At 44.5% G+C, this 15,936-nt stretch overlaps 1 protein-coding gene across 2 annotated transcripts in view; it reads right to left on the reverse strand.

Moving 5' to 3' along the window:
- RNF19A (ring finger protein 19A, RBR E3 ubiquitin protein ligase) overlaps window positions 1-15,245 on the reverse strand; it is a 58,769-nt gene extending 43,524 nt beyond the window's left edge. The window contains exon 1 of one of the 2 annotated variants that reach the window (XM_031591080.2): window positions 15,082-15,245. The gene's annotated coding sequence lies outside the window, so the exon portion shown is untranslated. Of the gene's footprint in view, window positions 1-14,715; window positions 14,833-15,081 lie in introns of those variants that run through there. The other variant, XM_090137846.1, reaches the window with a different exon arrangement.
- Between the last annotated feature and the right edge of the window lie 691 nt (window positions 15,246-15,936).

Raw genomic sequence — 15,936 nt, forward strand, 5'->3', positions numbered from 1 at the left:
GAGGACCATTTATTCCAACCTCTCCATCTCTTAAATAAGAGGAGGAGGAAAGACAAAAAGCAGAGACACCAAATATAGAAAAAACCTTTTCACAAAAAGAAAAAAAGTGAAAATGATAATGGCAGTCAGAAGCCAGGCTATTTCAACACAGGATGTCACAGGACATTGCCAGCTAATTGCACAGTACAATATAGAGGAAGAACAGAGCCAGGCCATAACCCCAACTACATCACAGTGTGATCACTTGAATTTCAACTTTAGACTAAACTACTTTTCCTCATGACAACCAGAAGTAGCCCACAAGGAAAAAAATGAACAAAACTGTGTCCTGCCCAGGTACGGCTTTTGTGCTACTTACAAGTCTTTCAGCATGCTGACATCGTATTTTCCTCTTTTGTCAAGTATTACTAGACTGGTGCCGAAATCCCCCCAGAGCAGGCTGGATGGCTTCAGCTGAAGCTGACACTTGTTAGAGCAATTCCATCCCAGGCTGCCAAGCTTTCACAGACACCTGCAGGGGTCGGAAGGGAAAGAGGCTGCTCAGCTAGAGCATTCCTCCTGCCTTTTTGTTTAAAAGGTGGAGGGGAAATCCACCTTCTTCTCAAGCACACAATAGATTGGCTACACACACGCACAAAAAAAGATCAGGATACAGTAGGGGTATTCTGGTACTCTTCACATTATTAAGAACATTATAACCAGCACTCATTACCCAGGTAAGCACAGGCACACCTGTGACCACGCTTCAGCACACAGGCAAATTCCCTTTGTGTTCCTTTACAGCACAGAGTGAAATAACTCCCTGCTGTCCCCACATCTTCCTCTGGTTACATGAATATCTGAAATAGCCCAAAGCATGGACTGTTTTGTTTTGTTTTTTTAAAATCAAAGTCACTGAACTAAAGAAAAATACCTAATATTGTAATAGCAGTCCAATTATCCAAAATTATTAGTTTTGCTCTAAAGATTTAGAGCCAAATCACTGGGCTGAGGCCAACGGGATGATGTTCAACAAAATCAAGTGTAAGGTCCTGCACTTTGGCCACAACAACCCCAGGTAACACTACAGGCTCAGGGTAGAGTGGCTGGAAGACTGTAGAGGAAAGAGACCTGGGGGTGTTGGCTGATGCTGGCTAAACATGAGCCAGTAGTGTGCTCAGGTGGCCATGAAAGCCAATAGCATCCTGGCTCGTATCAGAAATAGCCTTGCTGGCAGGAACAGGGAGGTGATCATCCCTCTGTACTCAGCACTGGTGGGGTCACACCTTGAGCACTGCGTTCAGTTTTGGATCCCTCACTAGAAGAAACACATTGAGGGCCTGTGGTACGTCCAGAGAAGGGCAATGAAACTGTGAGGGGTCTGAAGCACAAGTCTTGTGGGGGAGCAAATGAAGGAACTGGGATTGTTCGGCCTGGAGAAGACAAGGCCCAGGGGAGACCTTATTGCTCTCTACAACTGAAAGGAGGTTGTGGTGAGGTGGCGGTTGGCCTCTTCTCCCATGTAACTCGTGATAAGGCTAGAGGGAATGGCCTTAAGTTGCTTCAGGGGAGATTCAGGTTGGACATCAGGAAAAATTTCTTCTCCAAAAGAGTGGTCAGGAGGTGGAAGGGGCTGCTCAGGGAGATGGTGGAGTCACTGTCCCTGGAAGTGTTCAAAAAACATTCAGTGTTGTACTGAAGGACATGGCTTAATGGGGAAATACTGGTGGTAGGTGGACAACTGGACTGGATGATCTTAGAGGTCTTTTCCAACCTTTGTGATTCTATAGCTGGCTAGAAGCAAAATTTTTAACTTGATGCTCTAAACATCGGATGCTCCAGTAATGTAAAGCTTCACTTTTTAAAAGATATACACAGTTTTGTATGAGGAACACGAGCTCCCTCAAATCTAGAACAAGTGTGTAAAGAGTTAATTGTAGCCTTATAGTTACACTTTTATGCCGCATGAAGATAAAGTTTGTATTTTCCTTTTCTAACAAATACTCTTTTTGAAGATTTAACATTTAATAATACGCCCTGATTAAAGCAAGAGGAAATCAGATCACATCCTGACCTAGAGAGAGCATTTTTATATAAAACACAGGCCTTGTAGTCATATCTAATTCATACCAGGTCTGGCTTGCCAAGAACAATAAAATAATTTGCTTATCATGAACTCAGAAAATGCTTCTCTCAACAAAAACTTCTGTGAAGTAGAGCTGAAGTGGTAGAAATCTTAAGAATTGTGTTCTTTCCAGACTGATGTATGCAATGTATTATGGAGCATAAAATTAGAATAGCACACCTTAATAAAAAGTTCTGATAAAAGACCAAAGGAAAAAAAAAGTTTAGTTTTTGAGAACACTAAAGGTATACTTATGAAGACTGCAGAAATATACACACAGTGCACCCCACGAATGTGGGTGGGTAGGCAGAAGGGGGTCCTTACAAGTCAGAGCTGCAAAAGAAACAGTCTGCCACTGAAATCTAAAAACAGAGGTTCAGGAGCACTGAGTATATCAGAAATAAAGGATAATGAAAACAAACGGGTGCCCAAAGCTTACAAATAGTTGATCTGTGTGTGTGCATAAGCTTATTTGAAGAACAGATATCCACATGCATCCTGATTTAGCAGCCTCTATCACTATTATGTTTTAATTAGATTCCTTAAGTAACATCCCAGTTAAGAAAAATATGAGAACAGATGCTGTCTAGTCTATTTTTGGGATACTCTAGGTAAGGATTCACTGAAGAAAAGATGGTGCCCTACAGTGTTAGTGTAGAACACTTCAGCTCTATAGTCTCTTCTCAACAAGGGAGCTTACCTTCAGAGAGCTTTTTATTTATAAAAAAAAATGTAGTAAGGATACGCAACAGAGAAAAATCTGGTTCCTATAAAATTCCTATAAAAGACCCATGATGAAAAACTCCCACAGATTTATACACATGGGTAAGGACAAAACGAGGTAAGTTACGTTTCAGTTTTATTCATTTGAGAAAGGAAAGTGAAGTTATTCTGCTTTTGAAGGAAGCTCTTTGAAGTCAGGAGCTTCACTGTTTATCTGCAACCATTTATTTCCTCCTACAGTTCCAAAGAAAATAGCTACACAAATGCATTAGAGGAAGCAGGTGTATAATTTCATTTAAAAGCTATTTACGTTTGTTACAAATAAATCTTGTGTCAGTACAGGAGAACATACCCTTCAATACTTGTCTTTCTACATTACAAAAGGAAAATAACCTCAGAGTTTTCCAGAGAACTAACAACTGCTGGCTCTACAATCTAAAATAGTTTTCTTGGTGCTGTGGCTATTTTACTCTAACATCACTTGAAGTTCTTCAGAATTTTCTTCATACATCTCTATCACCACAATTAAATGGTAAAATACTTAAGAATAAGACAGTTAAAAAAAATCCAAACTATGCAAGACTGCAGTAATGCAACAGAATTCTATGACAGCACACCATTTGTTTCCACTGCTCCCTTAGTTTGGGTTCAGAATTACCTGTTGTCTTATAAATCAGTTATCATTTCAGGTACAGTAATATCAGGACTAATTAAGCCATATGCAACTTTAAGAAAGGTATTTCTGCAGGAAAAAAAAAAATCAAAATGCTACTGATGTGCAGAGCTAGGGAGTTTGCAGATTTCTGATATTTTAATAGAATTTCCCCCAGTGATGCACTGAGCAACTTCACATACACAGGCACACAGCAGGTACGTTCTACAAGCAAATACAGATGAAGTTTTCTCCCAAAATGTTAAGATGTTGCATACTGAAGGGTATGCATCTCTTCCAAGGTTCATAGCAAGAGACTCTGCTACATGGGGCTGTAGCCTCAGTAAGCTTCGCTGTGCAATTTAAGTCCTACAAAGAAAGCCCCTGCTGAACTAGCCTAAAAGCTTTAAACTGGCACAAGCAGATGTCCTCAGTCTCTCCTGTGGGTTAACCTACAGCAGACATCCTGAACAGATTCACTTTAGAGCAGAATTAGATGTTGTTTAAACTATAAGATACCTTTAAGCTAAATTTTTCAGATCTCAACTGAAGCAAGGGCATGCACTTCATTACATTGATGGCTGTAGGTTAGTAGATCCCAGGAGGGAGAGAGCAATAAACAGGAGGCAGCCACAGACTTAACATCTTAAACTACTGAGGCTATGTGCTGCATTAACGATGTCCTGAGGGTAGCAGCTAAGCTTCCAAATTAGCACACTACACTATTTTGTGGGAGTAATTCCCAAAAATCAACAATTTGTCAGACCTTACTTGACAAGCCAGACACGAGCAACACAGAGTACAGCAGACCTACCAGAGGCTTAATGTAAGGATGGGTATAACACCTCACGGTTAAACAGCAGATGGTACGGGGGAGGAGAATGTAAGCAGACTGCCAGATTAAGTCAAACTGGAAAAATATAACCATCCTATTGAAAACAGAGATCCAAGTAATAAGAAGGCATTGTGACTCACCTCATTTTTACAATGTAGTATGTCATTTATCCCAAAAGACAACGATCTCTTGTTAAAAGAAAAGCCAGAACTCTATTATTACAACTGTCTGTCACTTCCCATTATAACATCCTATTTCCAAATCTGCTTAGTTGCTGCTCAAGCAACTCAAGCAAACTGGGCTGAAAAGTTATATGCTAAGATCTTCAGCACAGTTATTTCAAACAAGCTGCTTAAGCAAATTCTTCAAGGTTTTGGATTTATTTTTTTTTTTTTGAAAGTTATCATAGAAAAAACAAATCCAAAACTTGAAATATTTCCTCTGGAAAGACTAAGCACTGGTGTTGCTTTGAGACTGGGATTGGAATTCCGACCTGTGCATCTAGGATGTACATTTTATTGGCCTTGTCAATATTCATTCCAAGAGAGGAATACATAATTTCTAGCAAACAGCACATTTCAGGTTCTAGGAATCCCTCCTGCACTTGAACCAGCCTGAAACTGAACAGGGTCTACCTTTCACAGAATCACAGAATCGTAGGGGTTGGAAGGGACCTCCAGAGATCATCGAGTCCAACCCCCCTGCCAAAGCAGGATCCCTACACCAGGTCGCACAGGTAGGCGTCCAGGCGGGTCTTGAATATCTCCAGAGAAGGAGACTCCACAACCTCCCTGGGCAGCCTGTTCCAGTGCTCTGTCACCTCACCGTAAAGAAGTTCTTGCGCACATTGGTGCGGAACTTCCTATGCTCCAGCTTCTGGCCATTTCCCCTTGTCCTGTCTCTGCACACTGCTGAAAACAGTCTGGCCTCGCCACTTTGCCCTTCACGCCTCAGATATTTATAGACCTGGATCAGGTCCCCTCTCAGTCTTCTCTTCTCAAGGCTAAACAGACCCAGTTCACTTAGCCTTTCTTCATAGGGGAGATGCTCCAGGCCCTTCACCATCTTTGTGGCTCTCCGCTGGACTCTTTCCAAGAGATCCCTGTCTTTTTTGTATTGAGGAGCCCAGAACTGGACACAGTACTCCAGATGAGGCCTTACCAGGGCAGAGCAGAGGGGGAGGATCACCTCCCTCGACCTGCTGGCCACGCTCTTTTTAATGCACCCCAGATAGGTGCATTATTTCCAGATAGACAATACACCAGTGCCAAAGTACCCCAAAAGAGAGACTGCAAATGCTAGAGTAAAATGAGTTAACAAGCATATAGCACGGATAACAAGGAGAACGCACAAAGAGCAGCAGAACCGGGAAAGCTGACAGAGGGAGTGCTGCCAAATGGCAGAAGAGAAAGGCATCAGATTAGGCACCGAAAGGGTATAAATTCAGATTGACTTGGAAACTTCTCAATGAAGATCTGAACCGATTAAATTAGAATAGGATTTGGATAAAACACTTGAGCAGGCAGAAAGTAAAAGGTACACTGCTGGTGACAAGAAAAGACAGCAAAAGAGGTTTGTGCTGTCAAAGCATGCCTTCCTCTTACAGCTTGGTCCCCCACAGCATGAAGATACTCACAAAACCCCCTTCACACACACGGATCATATTGTCCAGGGCCAATCCTGTAAAGCATGACAGAGTATTATTAGATACGACAAGCTCAAGTAGCAGAGGCCTGCTTAGCAAGAAGGTTCCAAACCCGTCAGTGCAATTATTATTTTTAACAACTAGGAAACCACACACAAATCATCAGTAAAAACTTTAAGGATTAATTCTGTTTACTTCATGCAGTTTAGAAATGAGGACTGAAGTACCTTATGATGTTTTAATTGCATGACTTTTACTCCTTTCTCCCCTTTACCAAATTCACACTTACCAGGTCACTACTCAGTATTTCATTTGTTTGTTCTTACTGATCATTCCCCTTATACTAAAGGAAGAACAGAACAATACTGAATATTGTGCAAGAGGAAACCAATTTCCGGACAGTAGAACATACGTCAGGTTAATACTGCTGAAACCCTAAAATACTACATACATCCCACTGAAGTATTATGGTTAATATTCCTCTTAACAGATAAGATACTAAAGCATATGGTTAAGGATGAAACCATTTACCAGCCTCAGGTGCTGGATCTGAGATGCCCAAGAACTTCACTTCTTTCTATGTTATACAGCAAGTTATGTGTCCAAAGACATCTGCACTGTCAAGTAGGTACAAGTATGCATACAGAAAAAAAGCCATCACAAAGCCCAAGAAATACCACTAGTGTTGACCTATGAAAAGTTCTCCTTGGCTTCCAACAAAGATCATATCAACCACAAAGCAGAAGGATGAGATAGCTATACACAGCCATTATTCACATGCCTTAATCAAGGAAGAGGAAAATTATTTCAGTCTTCTGGTTTATTTGCAGTACATCTACAAACTTACTGAAAGGAAACAATTGCCCAAGAGACAAGGTTTAGTGTTTCCCAACCCAAGATCAACTATCCAGCATACAGGGCAAAAAGCATTCACTTATTTCTCTAGGGGAAAAGCAACAGACCAAAAAACCACAGCTACATAATTAAGGACTGCAGCTTAACAAGGATAGGCACAAAAGGTGATCAGGCTATGCTTGCTTCTTCAACCTGAATTCTAGTATTTCTCAACTGACCCGAAACCCTGAAATGACACGCTGCAGGCAACAGAGGAATCAGTTTCACCTTGTTGATATGTGCAACCCTTTATCATTAATAGAAGGTGTCAAAGAAGCCACCTAATTGCTGCAGAAGCCATATCCACCTGTTTCTGGCATTTCTAGTGCACTCAATCGTGGTTTCCAAGCAAGGAAGCTAAACTACCAGCATCCTGGAGGTATCCTCCTCACCATCATCACATAAAGGGGAGCTGAGATTTTAAATTCTGCCCACTTTTAAAAGCTGTGCAATCCTCCACCTACAAAATACACTGTTTTGCACAATGGCCATTCAAGAAATACACACATGCAGACAATACCAGAAGTAAAAACTTCAGTTAAAGAGTTTCAGAACTTCAGAGTCACAGGACAACAAATGTAAATCCAGTCATTCCTCCCTTTTTTTGGAAGAAAAACCAAACACCTTCAACCACTAAACAAGGTTTTATCTTAATCAACAAATGCAAATGCAAAGCCACTCAGGTTCAAGTAACCATCCTGCCTGCAGTTTCATACTGCAGAACCAAGGCCCACGTTTTTGGGATTTCAACGCTGCAGGTGACTCGTTCTGACTTCAGATGGATTGCTTTCACAGTGTGCTAGGGAACTTATACCACTTTCAAAGAAAACAAAACAAAAAAAAACCACCACCAAGATAAACGCATCGATCTGCTTTCCACAAATCATTGCATTTCTGTTCGCTGTATTGCCAGCAGGAAGCTCAATCCTTCTGCAGTTCTGATTTGTCTCTCTTGTGAACGATTTTTTAGCACAATGCAACCTTACTGAGGTGCGTTTTCCCAAATTGCAGGAGGAATACCAACCACATTGAGATAGATTCTTTACTTTCAGCCAACAGAGGTGAACAACAACATATTTACATAAAAGACAGGAGCCATCCCACAAATGGAGCGTATTCTGGCCTCACACTCCTTGCGCATGTGCCATTTTTTGTGTGATGGCTTCAAAAGACAGAGTGCAAACATCTCCAGTTCGTGCGTTATCATTTCTAAACCACAGTTCAAACCTAAATTATTCTGTATTTCAACCTAAATTCCACTTAAAACTAAAAAGGTAATACTGTATGACTCAAAACAACAGAAAATGATATGGATTAATCACACTGCCCTAAAAAAAAAAATTTAAAAAGTCACACCTTAGGAACAAAATCAGGAGCAAAAAAAGCTACACTGATAAGAAAAGCATGACCTTGTTCATTCTTTACTCAAACAACTTTAATAGCCATGAGATGGGAATTGATTAGGGCAGGGTGCAGGAGGTGAGAAGAAACCATTCTCACTAAAACAAGTTTTAGAGAAAAAGCTGCAAAGCGTTGCTGGGCAGGACTAAACAAGATGCTTTTATTTCTTAATCCACCCTCACAGTAAACAACAGCTCCTTGCAAAGATTCAATTCAATGTCAAAAGATAAAGTTATCTGGCACATAGCATACCTTATCTCTATACTAACTAAATTAACACTAAAAACAGAGGAGATTGTTTTTTTTCCAGACACAAAGGCAGCATATAATCCCAATAATCCAAATTCTTGCAAGGCAGGATCCTTTTCTTTGTTTACCCTTGTTCTCTTTTCTTTAGTGAGTTAATCCATTACCTAATTTATCGCGGAATCATCTTTAATTGTTAATAATGGAAAGACTCAGGACTCCTCTGCTGAGCTTACACAGCTCTTTCCTATCCTTGTCCCAGCTGAATTTCTGCCTGGTGTCAGGTCACAGAAGGTAAAGTCCATTTGTCTGCAACTATCCACCACAGGAAAATCTGAACATACTACCATGTAAGGGAGGGAAAAAAGCTCACAGCAAACTGTAACAGGAAAGGGAAGAAAGAAAGGGGAAAAAAGTAATTACTCAAGTAGGAACTTCAGGAGGAAAATGCTTTTGATTACTAGATACAGAAGACTCCTCTGTCCAAACAGAGATGGTTGAAAACCATAGCACTGTGAAATTAAAAGAATACAGAAGCACAATAGCTTCGCAGGTTTCTTTATGCTGTTCCACAGATAAACCTGCACTGACTGCAGTTTTATGACTGAAAGAAAGCAGCAGTCTGGCTTCACAGGCTACAAGCACCAAGGCTCCTGTTGCTTAAAAAGGACGCAGAAGTTTGATACCTCCATCTCTGACCCTGAGTAAAAGAGCTCCTGGACTCTCAGGATGTATTTTTAGCAGCGTCACATAAAAGGAAAGCATGACGCCTTTTTTTGAAGAGGCACAGTCAAACAAAAGCTAAGTACCAGATACAGCTTTACAGGTAAAACTGAGAAGGAAACTGCTCTTCACAGGAAACTGAAGTGAGGTCTCCAACTCAGCAAAAAACAGTAAGTTTGAAAGCTCTGTTCTATTTATTTTTTGACTTAAAAGTTGAGGAATATAAAGTTGGAACGCCTCCAACTGGATGCACAACAAAGAAACTGAAGATAAACTGAACTGTGATAAAAATTATTTTTCTAACATACATTCTAAAAATGAAGATATTAACCTTGGATACACTTCATCTTACAAACACTTCTTTGAACTAATCACCATATTAGACGGCTCACTATGGAAAAACATGAAAGATAGGCCCTAGTTACGACACTTCCCAACAGCTGACAAGAAGGAAAAGTTCTGCAGTAGGCTTCGCTCCAGCTCCCTTGCAAGCTGGGTGGTCTCACTGCAGCTATTGCTTATCTTGACCAAATGTTCTTCCACTGTTACATGTTTGAGGGACAGCAAGATGCTCCCTACATGAAGAATTTTTAAATGAAGGAGCGAATATAATTTGTTTCAACCACCACTTTTTGCCAGCATCTTTGCTGAATACACATTCCCCTTACAGATGTTCAGGTAACACTTGAATGCAACATTCACTGTCTCAGTACAATTAGATCTCAAGACAGGGAAAAGCTGCAAGTGTTCAATATGAGCATATGGCATCAATTTTTAGGTCATAAAAAGCCGAAAGCACTGGAAGAAAAGCAGTCATCAACTATCTAGTTTAGGCAGAATAAGAGTCTCCTACTTCCTATGAAACGTATCATTTTTTCTCTCAGAGTCTGAGTTCTGACCAGCCAAAATTTTCCTTCTCTGGACCAGTTTCACTGAAATATACAGCAAGTTCTGTGCACTACGTGCTTTCAGCAAAGGAAATGGACCAGATGACGCATTTAGGCATGGCACCACCAAGTCTTTCCCGCAGGAATGCAACCATTAGATATGCCATATGCATATATGAATGTATGTATATAAATAAAGTGCAGCAGCACTAATGCTGCAATGTCATTGTATCAGAGATATCAGCCAGGTAGCTGAAGTCCCCATGGTTCAGTAAAATCTTCAGTGCCAGCTCACGCAGAGTTCAGCAGGCCCCCAAGGCGCAGGACCAGGCCGCACACCCAAACCTATCTGGTGAATCCATCCCACCAGAAGTCTCCCTGGGTGCACAACACCGACAGACTTAGCATTTTCAGTCAATAATATAACATGATTAATTTGATGTAAGTTGCACAGTGGGATTTTATGTAAAAATCTGACTATTAACCAAGAAACTTAGAAACTCGTACTTCTGTTTATGACTTCTGTTTATGTGCAGCACTAAGGAATCACGATGAGAACAAAGTACCGCGACTCCTAGAGCACACAGTTCCTCCAGAGCTATTCCTCTTGCTGAAGAAGCTCTTCATTCAATAAGTGGAACAAGTGAAAGGGACAGACAGGGGCTCCAATTTAGAGCAAGAGCTCTAATTTGCCCTATGGGAACAGCTAAAGGACCTATGGAAAAATGTTTGTTTAACAGACATTTATCTCAACTATAAATGGAAACAGAACTGACAGAGTCCCACAACAACAGCTTGTCCTAGACAATAACAGGATACTTGCATTAACGGAATGAAGCTCTATTTAGGAAGCAAAAGAAGAAAAAAATAAAAAACAAGTGACTATAGCAAACTGAAGCATAACAAAGATGCCCTTCAAATGCCTTGCTGAAGGCGTCGTTAGAAAATATGCTGGCTTCTAAAGGAAGGAAGTCTTAATAGCTGAGGAAACACTGGTATATGTTTAACTTTTAAGCTTATTTCATTAGGACCTTCTGCCAGGTTGCTTTACATTAAAGCAGCTCTTGTATCAGCTTTCCAGTCCAGTGTAATATAACTAGATGTGAAGGGAACCTGATGGAAACTCATCTTTCAGCTACAGAAGTTTTCTATGTCACCCTGCACAAGGCAAGTACAGGTGTAGTGTTTTGACTTCTGTTCAACAAGATGCCAACAGTCACCCAGCAGACGACTGATTAAGCCACAGTTTAAAGAGCAGAAAAGCTTACCATAATGTTTCCATGATTTCTCCTACCTTTTCTTATTCTATGGATAAACCCCAACGTAGGGTAAATCTTCTCAAAGAACTTCCATGAAAGCCCAGCAGAACAGTGCAAAGAAAGGCCTTCCCCGCATCTCTTAATGAAGACAGACCTCACAGTGATACTACAACTGCTTTCTTACAATTCAGCTCTGGGGCTTTTCTTTCTTCTCCAAACTCTTTCAACAACTCAGACTAGCATAAGCCACGCACGCAACAAGAAACCTGTAACCAAGGCCTGCAATATTCTACTCCTACATAATATCCACAGTTCTCTTTGGGAATCACTGCCATATTTCAGATTCTCAAGTCACAACATTGAGCAGACTGTACTAAGAGAAAAAAAGAAAGAGCCACAAGCACCAAGGAAGGACCAGCAACCTAAACTAAGGTCCCGCGGTGTCTGAGAACTGCCAGAAACACATGCAAAACAACCACAGATCAATTTAGAAAAAAGCCTGAGCCTTCCTACAACTCAGATAAGAAAGTCTCTTCCACTGATCCCATCAGCTTAAAAAAATAACCTTACAAGGAAGTCTGACAGTGAGGTGATTGTCACTTTACAGAAGCTTGAACAAATCAGTTTACCTATAAATATCAGCAATAGACAAAAGACCTACTTATATGATTTACCACAGAGCACTAAAAATAAATAAATAAGAATGCCTGAAGAATAATTTTTACACAAACACTTAAGATGGAAGGACTGAAATTCTACTTTAACAGAAAAAAAGCCACACAGAAGTCTGGTGGAACACAGATCCCTTAGTTCAAACTCATAGCTGTGTATTTGGAGTTTTATTTCTCTATGAGTTAAAGTAGGAGACAATATCTGAAATGTAACCTATGCACAACACCAGAAAAATTCTGTTTTCCTTAAAGATTACTTCACCATAAAAGACAAACAACCACAGAAGAGATGTTAGATCAGATAATGGAGAAAACTTCAAGCAATCAAAAATTAAAGGAAGTCCACTCTTGTGAAATATCAGGAACTCTGTTTCCTAGGAACTGATGGGCCTTCCTTCATGGTTTCCTTACAGGGAAAAAGAAAGCAAAACCACCAACACACTGATAAAATCAATGCCCTAAACAATCACTTCTGCAGGGCCTGATGTAACACTTTGTCCTTCCTGGCAGCAGCCCACCTCCAGGTGATTCAAACATTTAACAATTTTAGGTCCACCAGCATTCTCAGCATCTCCGAGCTGTGTTGCATGCGACAGTTCATTCAGCTACACATCTTCCACCAGTTAATATAGAATTGACAACAGAAACTCAGCTCTAAGACAAATGCAAAAAGAGAAAAAAAATGATATTAACTTCCTCACAGATAAACCCAAGTTAAAATGAGCATCTTCACTGCTCCTTCACAGAGCATTTGCTGACCTTACAGTTCAGACCAGCTCACAGCTCAGCCTCATGCCAGGAACCATGCTGAGAAAAGGAGAGCCTGAAACATGCATCGATCCATTTGTTCCAGTCACGTATTAAAATCTGTTTTACTATGCTGGTATGCAGTGTCTAGGTCCAACTCCAAAAACAAATCACAGAGATAATTACGGGTGTCTGACCATGGGCCAGAGTAAACTGACCCCATAATAGAGACCACAAACTTGGCTACAAGCCATCAGTAGTGCAAAACTGTAATTCAGAGTTCAAATACCCTTCCTAGCACTTCCAAACCAGAAGTCCTCTGAAAAGATTTCGGCATCCTAAAAAGGGAGTCTCTTTGTCCGTCTGTTTGTCTGGAAAGGGAGAAAGGTATCTTTGCATAGAATCCTTTTGATAAGTCTAAAGAATATCAGCTTCACTGAATAAACTGGAATGGCTGGGAAGAACCACCTACTCACTGGACAAATTCAAAGTCTAAAGGTTTGTCATGTGGAGTAATAGTTAAAGATTGTTAATGAATAATAAAACATGCACGCACTTTTTCCATCAAAAGGCTGTACCAAACTGACAAAAAAATTCAAGGACTTGAACATAACTGCACAACACAAGCTTACCTAACGTGTATGCTGATGCTCTCTGGGAGTGCCATCGCTACGGGAGTTTTAGTGATTCATTTACTACTGCAGAGCCCGAGGTTTGTACACACCACAAAGGTAAACAAACCCACCTACTGAGAGTCTTCCTTCCTCCCGAGCCCCAGCCAGCACAATTAAGCACAATCTGACGATCGCTTTATATAAGAAAAGCAGTACGTTTGCCTGGTGGATGTAAGAGGAAGCAGAGAAAACCACAAATAGACATATAGATTCCCCCTCTCAGAATTGATGCTGTCCTCTGACTCCAATACAGCTGCTGACACAAACACAACAACTACAGCTCTGCATTTTGTAGATGCTGAACTTCATAAAGCAGAGCTGGAACTCCGGCACGGTGCAGGAAACGCACGCAGAGGAGATGTTTCCTGTAAATCCTTTAGTGCAGTGATTTTAGGAGCAGCATCGCTGCCAATACGCTAAAAGCTTTCATTTTCACTTTCTGCCCCGAGCTGGCCTGGTTCACACGCCATTAAAACGAAATGCTTTCTCATATTTCTCAAAGTTTCGGGTAGAAACACTTCGATGTTTACAGCTAAATAATGGCAGAGCTCGGAAGTCACGCAGCAGCGCCGCCGCCCCGCGCACAGCTGAGTGCCGCGCTGCGGGCGATCCCGGAGCACGCGCTTCTCTTCGCTCGGAACGTCGAACTGAAAACCCTTTCCACCGAACTTAACAACAACAAACTCATCCGAGAATGAAATACAGGACAATATGTATTTTTTTTCCCTAAACATTTTTTTCCCTTAACTTTTAAGGAAAAATTAACAGACGTTTTGCACGGTGAGTTCGTGAGCGGGCTTTCCCACCCTGCGAGACCCGTTTCCCAACCCGCCCTTTGCCTTTCACAAATATCGCCGTCCTCGATGACAACGAGGCGACAAAGCAGCCATCCATACGGCGCTCCCAGCGCGCACAGACGCGGCGCTCGCGGCGCTGCCGGCGGCACGCTCACAGCCGGCGACCACGAGGGCACGAAGGGCCGCCACCCCCCGCCCGGCCGCGGCTCTCCCTCTCCCCGCTCCCCCTGCGCACGGGACGCAGAGCCGCGCCGGCGCCGCGGGGAGACCCGGGCACGGGAACACCCGGCCCGACGCCGCCCACCGCCACCACTCCGCCTCCGCAGAGGGAAGCCCCGGGCACCCGGACCCGCCGCGCCGGCCCGGGACGCGCGGCCGGGGCAGCGCCGGGCGGGGCCTCCCCCGAACCCCGCGAGCGGAGGCGCGGCGTCCCGGGCGGCCGCACGCCGCTACCCACCCGGCGGGGAGCGCGGCCGGGCCCCCCTCCTCTTCTCCTGCCTCCTCCTCGGGGCGGGCCGGGCCCCTCGCCCCGCCCGGGGGGAGCCGAGGGGAGACAATGGGCGCGATGACTTCACCCGGCAGCAATGCGAGGAGCCGCCGCCGCCCCCCGCCTCGAGACGCCCCTCTGCCGCCGCTCCCCGGCCCGCTCCCCGCCCGGCCCGGGCTCGGGCCCCCGCCCACGGGCGGCCCCGGCTCGGAAGCTCCGCTCCACCTTCCCCTCCGCCGCGCTCGGGGCGGCGGCCGCCGGCCCCGGCAGGAGGCCCGAGGGGAGGCCGCCCCCCGCCGCAGGGCTCCCCGCTCCCCTCGCCCCCACCCCCGGTACCTGCGAGGCGGCGGCGGCGGCAGGCAGGCGGGCGGGCGGGAGAGAGGGAGGGAGGAAGCGGCGCCGCTCCGCCCGCTGGGTCCGGCCCCACGCAGGAAGCGGCTGTGTGTGTGTGTGCGAGAGCGTGTGTGTGTGTGCGGCGCAGAGGGGCGGTGCTGCCCGCGGAGGCGGTGCGGCCCCGGTCCCGGCGGTTTGCCGACGCGCTGAGCTCAGCCGCACGGCGCCGCCCCCGCCCTCCCCCGGCCGCTGTGGGGGCGGGCCCGGCACGCGGGGGGGCGGCCCCGCAGGGCCGGGACTGAGGGGCGCCGAGCGGAGGGAGGGGCGGTGGCCGTGGGTCTCCGTGCCCCCGGGGTGCCCTGGCCGGGCGGGGTGCGGCGCGGAGAGTAGCTGTGCGGTGGGCTCCGCACCGGGGAGGCGTAGAAGTGCTGGGAGAAGAGTGGAGCGCTGAGGCGTTTCGTTGGGTCAGCTTGGGTGCCGATTGACCTGCGGGAAGGACGCGGCCCTGATCTCGTGCCCTAGCGCAGCCTGTCAGCTCCTTCTCGCCATCAGGAGAGCCCCAGCCCGGCTGCTCGGTCAGGTTTCTGTCCCCTTCTGCTGTGACCTTCACCGCTTCTCCTCAGGACTCCCCATCTCGGCAGGAACGCCGCGACTGCCTGCCCTCTCCCTGCACACTTAAGCTGAGCTCCACTTCTGGGCCAGCCCCAACACCCTCCCCCACCCCCCCATCTGCCCTGTGCCGCACTGGAAGAATTACCTGCGTGCATTGCTACTACAGTGGTCTTAAGCCTTGTGCTTTTTTCCCTCTCTGGTTAATCATTTTCTCTTTTGGAGTGAGTGCACTGCCCAGAAGTGGGC

Source organism: Phasianus colchicus, chromosome 3 (genome assembly GCF_987193195.1).
Source record: "Phasianus colchicus chromosome 3, bPhaCol1.hap1.1, whole genome shotgun sequence".
Lineage (NCBI taxonomy): Eukaryota > Metazoa > Chordata > Aves > Galliformes > Phasianidae > Phasianus > Phasianus colchicus.